Source organism: Henckelia pumila, chromosome 1 (assembly GCF_033568475.1).
Source record: "Henckelia pumila isolate YLH828 chromosome 1, ASM3356847v2, whole genome shotgun sequence".
NCBI classification, from domain to species: domain Eukaryota; kingdom Viridiplantae; phylum Streptophyta; class Magnoliopsida; order Lamiales; family Gesneriaceae; genus Henckelia; species Henckelia pumila.
In genome coordinates this window covers 52,085,209-52,093,292 of record NC_133120.1, presented here as the reverse complement: position 1 = coordinate 52,093,292, position 8,084 = coordinate 52,085,209, and positions in this window count along the sequence as shown.

Below are 8,084 nucleotides of genomic sequence, written 5' to 3'. Positions count from 1 at the left end.
AGGATTCACCGCACACTTGCGAGTGTGGATATCCTATGCAATCTGAGGAGATATTAGTGTGACGAATCTCTGGCCAGAGTACATGATGTGTTTTAGGTTACTCGGTGTTCCAAGTAACACATGCGATGTCACTATTTGATCTCCAAGATGTAATGCATAGTTATCGAATCTCGAACGACTCTCGATTTACCAATGGTTGTTGATTCGATCGGGATATATGGATGAAGGGACCATACTGTACACTAACCAAAATCTATTGGTTCTTACAGGCACTATCAGTGATACCTAGGGAATCATGGGGCGATGTTGCTAGGCGCTCTTACCATGATTCGTTAGGTAAGTCGAAAATTGTTGTTCCGAGTCACAAGGAGTTGTGAGCCCACGGCTAGCTGTATCCCTGAACCATTGAGGGTTACACAAGTAATGGATTTTTAATCCCCGTTGAGATAATTAAATTTAAAGATTTAAATTTAGTGAATAAAGAAGTGGAACTTCTTATTTAAGAGTTGAGGGAGTAAGATTTCCTAAAATGACATAGTGATGTACATTTTTGGAAATCACTGAATTCGGATTCAGAAAATTTATCTTGACTTTAAAAGATGCATAAATGGTTTCTGTACACATTGGTGAAATTGGTTTATCAATCTGAGTCACGATGAATTTTATATTAATTTCTTAACATGCGGGCTTTGCTTGTCAGGCTTGAACTTATGACTAATGGGCCCTAAGCTGTTAGCAACCCATATTATAAATAAGTTATTGCAGTGCAGAAATTACACACAACACAAGGCATAAAATTCGAAACCCTAGAGCTCTCTCTCTTGAGAATTCGGCCGCCCCCCTCCCCTACTGTGTTCGAGAATTTCAGTCTGCAAATTTCGAATTTGCAGTCTGAATTAGCAGATCAAATCTGTTATTTCTCTTCGTAGAAACTTCTGATAGACTTTCTAGTGCAGTCTATCAGAGGGATTAAACTTCTGTTCGTGGACCTGATTGAAGAAACGTTCGTTCATCAGTTCCTGGGATATACAACAAGAGAAGTTTAATCTGTTGGTGTCCATAATCTCGCTTCGAGATTTTAAGGTAAAATTTACATTGTTTAAATTTTATGTTATCAATTTTAATCATAGAAATTTGATACCCATATGGAATCGTGTCATATAAAATTTTAAAACTTCCGCTGCAACGGGTATCACTTTATTTTTCGATCCGGAGAACGACCGTGTTCCAAAAAAATTTTCATGGTTACGTAAGCCAGGGTGATAAGTATTAGGAAGAGGGTTACCTCGATAGCCTCAATAACCTATGTGATTAATGTACTGAGCTTCCTCAAGTGGATGAGATTCTCAATGGTGACCGACATACCTGCTGGATCTGCGACACTCACCTTATTCAATGCAACCACTTGTGTCATCAGAGCAGACAGTTGGGCAAAGATAGATGTGATAGGATCAACTGCATACACTCCGAAAGACTTCTTGACTCCCATTCTTTCAGACGACCATTGAAAACTATTAATAGTCATCTGTTCCAGCATCTCATGGGTCTGAATAGGGTCTTCAGAAAAGATTGTACCTCCAGCAGCAGAGTCCACTGACATCCTAGTTGGCGTATTTAATCCATTATAGAACAACTCAATTTCTTCCTAGTCTTCAAAATTATGATTAGGACAACGCCTCAACAAATCCTTGTATCTCTCTCATGCTTCATATAACTGCTCAGAATCCATCTGCCGGAAGGTACTAATTTCGATCTTCAACTGAGTGGACTTAGCAGGTGGAAAATATTTCGCAAGAAACTTGATTTCCATGATCTCCCATGTAGTAATACTTTCCAACGACAGTGATTGTAGCCAACTCCTCGCCTAATCCATGAGAGAAAACGGAAACAAACGTAAGCCAATAATACCCTCAAGAACTCCATTCATTTTTACCGTGTCAGTAATTTCTAGAAACGTCCTGAGATGCAAGTGAGGATCAGCTGTGGCACTCCCATTGAATTGGTTCTGCTGAACCATGTTGATCAATGTCGGCTTCAGCTCGAAGTTGTTCGCATTGATAGTTCCTCGAGAAATTCCAGAGTAGTGAGCCTGGACAGTAGGCCGGAAGTGATATCTGATAGGAACCAAGGGAGGTTGTTTTGCATTCTCTTCAGACATTCTGTTTAATTCTTCTTCTCTTCTCAAACTTCTCAAAGCTCTTGCAGTTCATTCGATCTCTGGATCAAACAGTAGTGAATTAATGCTTTGAAACCTTCGCATACAATGAACACAAGAAGAATTAAAATTCAATTAGTAACTAAAAATAAAATAAAGAAAAACTCTAAATTAAAATCTAGACTAATTGGTAACAAGACTAAAATAAAATCAACAAATTAATCCCTGGCAACGACGCCAAAAACTTGTTGCGTATTTTTGTGCCCGCAAGTGCACAGTGTCAAATTTTAATAAAGTATGATTAGTGTATCGTTCTCACGAGGAGTAGTATTGAAAATTACTTAGTACTTGTAATTAAAATAGTCCTAATTTTATTTAGAACACCAAATTTTTAGAGATTTGCAGAAAAATTAAATAAGTAAGAAACTTTTGCTAGCACGCACATAATTTCAAAGAATTATCAATGACAGGATAATGGTCTAGAGTTCAGATTTCACTTGGTTTCGACAACAACTACTCCTAATTAACTTATTTTCATGAATTTTATTCAATTAAAAGCCAAGAACACTTAAGTTTATTATTTCTCTCTCCGAGAAACAAATAATGTGTATCAACTAAGATTCAATTCCAACATCCCTATTAAAAATCTAATCTTAGTGATATGTGTAAAAAAATATTCTTCCTAAGGCTCCATTAACATTATAAACTCTCCTGAGCTATATAAACAATTAACGGTGTAATTTCTATTGATCCTATTCAAAAAATCCCTCTCCCGAGCAATGATTTCAAATAAATATGACAAATAAATTAGTGATCAATTAATTGAAAAGACAATCAATACTAGAAAAACAATTAATCTAAGGGAATTCAATCCAATAAAATTAAAAACTTATAAAAGTGTCTATACCAGGTTCCATCATCCCTCTAGACGAATAAAAGTTTATTTCATGATCAAACTTGAATAAAACCAAAACATGTTTAAAAATCCAAACATGATTCAACAATAAAAAAGAAAGTTTAGAATAGAATAACAAAGTTGTGGTCGCTCTTCCGTGTTCGGTTGATTGACCTTCGTGTTTGTTTCTTCGTTCTTCCCTCCGTTAGCACGATCAAGCTCTCAATTCTCACAATTTTGTTCTCTCAATTTTGTGCTGTATTGTGGCAGCTGCTCTCCCTTCTGTGTCCAGAAAATCTCCTTTTATATGTATCTAAAGCCGTCCCAGAAAAGCCCAAAGAAAACCCAAAGTTTCTTTCCAAAATCAAACTCTGAAATCTGAGAATCGCGGAAGCGCGGGCGAGCATGCAGATCGGCACCTTTGGTTCAAATTTCTTCAGTTCGCGTGGGCGCGCCATATGAACTGCGCGGGCGCGCATGCTTTTCAGTATTTCTTCCGAGCTTCCTCTTATCAGCGCGGGCGCGCATGCAGAACGATTTTCCAGCTTCTCTTCTTTCTTTCTTCCAACCAAATCTTGCTCGTAAGTCTTGTTCATGGTCCATTTTGCTCATATCCACACAAAAATCATAAATTCCATCGTCTCCTACACTTAACAAAAACAACAACCAACTCACGCAATATCTCATTATAACACAAAAGTCATGTCAAAACATAAACAAATTAGATGCTTAAAATGCACTTATCATATAGGTCGGAGTGATGTGCCAAGCCCGCATCGCATTTCACTCAAGAGTCATGCCCCTCAATCTCATCGAAATTCTAACATGCACCAAGAAAATTAGTGAGCCTAAACTTTCAACAAGTATAAAACATGTAATACCGAAGAATACATATTACATGCACACGACTTTTAAAATAATTGTACTCAAAATACTTTGAAACTTTCCTGGAAAAAATTATTGAAGTTAAATGTAGACAAGACTTAGAATTTAAAAGAAATCGCATACAATGAACTTACTCAACTTTAACTCAAACTCACGCGTGAAACTTTAACTTTACTCATGCCTTTAAACATAAACTTTCATAAACTTTAACTTTGAACTTTGCTCTGTGAATTTAGATCATCGATTGTGACCCTCTTTTGTTTTATCGATCAATGCTTATAGTACTATGCCGGCAAGGAAACCGAGATTTCTCCCGATCCCACATTGCCCCTATAATTTTATTGAAGAACCGAGATTCCTCTCGGCCCCACACTACACGTCTATTTTTGTAGGGAAATCGATATGTCTCCCGGCCCCTCACTACACGTCTATTTTCATAGGGGAAGCGAGATGTCTCCCGACCCCTGATGTGGTGGTATTGTCTTATATTTATTTGAGTTAATTTGTATGATTAGGAGAATTTACATTGATTAAATGCATTGTATAGTTCCTAATTATTGTTTTTGGTTTGATTTAGGAGAAGAAGGAGAATGAGCAAAAGGTAGATGAATTTGAGAGGAAAAGATGGAAAAGCTATTGCGCAAGAATGAATTACGGAGCAGCAATGATAAAAATATTAATTTTTAATGCTAGATAGATCCAAATCCGATCTCCATCGTTCAGAATGAAGTTTAAGATGTTTTAAAGCAGCTTTCCAAATTTCGGCTCGATCCGACGGCTATAACGCGAGATATGAATTTTTCAAGAAAACTGCGCGCTGGAAGGAATGCATGCACGGACCCAAGCACGGACCTGGCCCGTGGTCCGTGCATGTCGCAGAATTTTAAGAATTGGGATAGAACTTTGCTCGCTCGATCGGTAAGTTTCAACCGATCGAGCGAGACTTGATTTTCGGGAATTATATTTTAATTAGGAAACCTTCTTGGGAAGGACTCTATACTTTAAATAACTCTTAGAACCCGATTTTTAATCAGTTTTGGACGGCAGAAAGCTGAAGAACAAGCTTGGCGGCTAGGTTTTATCTTCCTTGTTCTTAGATTTAATTTCTTTTTTTTAATTCTTCTCAGTTTTAGTTCTTGGTAAAGGAAGACAAACCCTTTGAAGTTTATTTATCTCGTGAGATTTTGATTTTCATTGTTTGATTTTTATTTGAGTATCAAGAGTTGTTTGGAATCGATTGATATGCTTGTATGTTTAATTATTGGCTTGATCGCCCTTTGATTTTATCATACAATCTACTGCTAAATTAGAAATCAAATCCGTAAATGTTTGATCTCTCTAATTTGTGAAGCAACTATGTGTGTTGTTTAGCTTAATCAAATTCACTAGTTTGAATGCTACCATGGATTTAAATCTTAATCGCTTGTATTTTGGTTAATTCATTGGTAAGGGTTAATTTAGAACGCTTGTGTCTAATTAACTAAAATTAAGGTGAGATATGAATTAAGTTTTCAATGATGAATATTTAAATGTTAATTAATTATTTATAGAGAATCGATGATCGAGTGAATAACTTCAAAGGTGTAGTCAACCGATACCAAGACTTGTTTTAATTAATTGTTTCGTTATTATTTTAATATTGCAGGCTAGTGATAAAATTTATTTAATTTGCTTTAATTTATTAATTATTTAATTTCAAATCCAAAAATCCCTTCTTTATTTATTTTCAGTATTTTTAAGAACACAAATAAATTTCACCTTCCTCGTGGGAATGATCCCTACTCTCGCTACTACATGTTTATTTAGTTAATCTGAGTTGGATTAATTTGGGCATGATACGACTAAGCGTTACCAACCCCACACTGCATTTCTGATTTGGAAAGTGAGCCGAGGCATCCCCCGACCCAACATTGCACGTCTATTGTTACAATCAACTCTCATTCAAAACTTTTATTTTAACTCAACATCAAACTCAAACTTTCACTTGCCTCACAAGCACAAAAGTCTTGTACTCAGCTTGCTTAAAATTTAACTCAACTCAAAGGAGTATTTCTTTGAAACAACTCACTCAAATACTCAATTTTAGATGATGAAAACATGTTTTAAAATCAAGGGACAACAATGGTTAAGTGGCTGCCCCTAGGCTAAGCTAATCAACTACAACTCTCCTTTCACCTCAAACAATACTTACAACGAGCGTTCAAACTGTAAAACCCATAACTCGACCTTTCCTTAATCGAAACGACTTTTGTTTGAACCAAAATCTCCGGGACAATTCCTAAATATATCCCTGTATCTTTTTCATTTTCCGTATTATATCCCTTTCACCTTTCATGTTCCAAATATATCCCTGATTCATTAAATAGTTTCTTGAATTTGTCCTTAAAACTAAATAATGCCCATTCTACCCTTTATTTTCCTATTTAAAATTTAAAGGCTTAATTCCATCATGTTTTCGTCAGTAAATTAAAGCAGAATACCTCTTTGACCACACTGTTGCCGGGTTATGTCCACCGAGTTTTATAGTTTGTTCCTCACAACCAAATCACGCGATCGCAACCGATGGTTCCTGACACAGACTCCTTCAGCAGCAGCTAGCCCAACCCTATTTCGTTTTCTACCTTAGGGCGTATAATAAAAGCTTAATTTTTTAAATAAAATAACATGATAGAGAAGAGCTTCGGAAATTTATTCAGACAACATATTATTACATAAATCAACCTCCTTTGAAGAGGAGGAGATAACTTGTTTAGCTACTCATAGTAGCCTTGTTCTTGAAATACATAAAAGTAAAAACTTAATACAATAGAAAGAGAAATATTACAATGTTTTATTTGTAAGAAAACTGAAGGAAATGATCGATATCTCCAGCTTCCTTAAAATCCTGTATTTATAGCCGAAGTTCCACTCGTTTCACCGAGAAACTTCAGGGAATCTTACAGCTGTCTTGAATTCTTTATGCCATTATTGATGGCATCTTTTTTTAGTGGGAGTCACATGCCCGATGACATCTTTTACTAGTGGAGGAGTCACATGCTTGACTTTTTATTTTGGATTTATTCTCCTCACATGCCTTCTTTATTGTTGTCGGGGCATCTTTTGCTTTTGCAGTGGGCCCCTGGGAAAATGCGGTTTTGGTGGTCCCTGTCCACCTTTGCTTGTCTCGAAAAAATCTTTTCGTTCCGTTTGGGGTTTGAAGGTTTTTCCGAATTCTGGATCCTTTTGGTTTGGACATTCTGGGCAGATATTCTCTGACCATCTTCCGATATGAGCCATGTTACAAAATTTTCGGTGAGTTTCTTTACTCCCCGACAGCTTGTTGTTCCACAAAAAGTTCCTCTTCTTTTCGAAGAGCTCTTCCGCAAAAGCCGTAGTTTTTCCTGTCATTGTGTTTAACAGGAATGATCCGTTCATAGAATTTTGATAAAATTTGAACGGAAACTTGACCTTATCCATCTCGGTGAGACAAACCCAAATACCCCATGCCCTTCTGGTTGAAATTTCATTTTCTCCAAAGGTGGACATCAATGGTATTTCTTCAGATATAGGATCCTTGATAAATCTTTGATTATTCATGTCAGGTCTCCTTAGCTTGATGAAATGAAAGGGCTCGTGTGATCCTTTCCCTGTTGGTTCTGGAGCTGCACTAAAGAAGTATAACTCGAACACATCTCCTCTGGACAAATGATCATTATTTGCCCATGTTTCTTGGACTGCTTCCTGAATCCATTTTGGTAGTTGCGATATTTCCTGGAAGCCTGATGAAGTTGTATAAACTGAGGCTAGAGCCCATAAAAATTCTAGAGAGAATTTTATGTGTTGAATAATCAAAATCAGAATTCTATTCAATAATGAATGTCTTTGTTGTATTTATAATACAATTACAAAATAATAAAAGATATCGCAAAATATATCTAAATATATAATAATATCTCCTAAAAGTTTTCTAGTATGCTCGAAAGACTCAAAATAGGAAAAATAATGCCAAAATATTGAGATTCTCGAACTCACACACAAACACCTTCGGTGCATGTAAAAGTCAGTGGCGCGGGCGCGCATATGCTTTGCACTATCTTGGTAATCTCATAACTCGTACGTGCGGGCGCGCATTCCTCAAGGCGCGGGCGCGCGTAGGCCTCGCAGAACCAG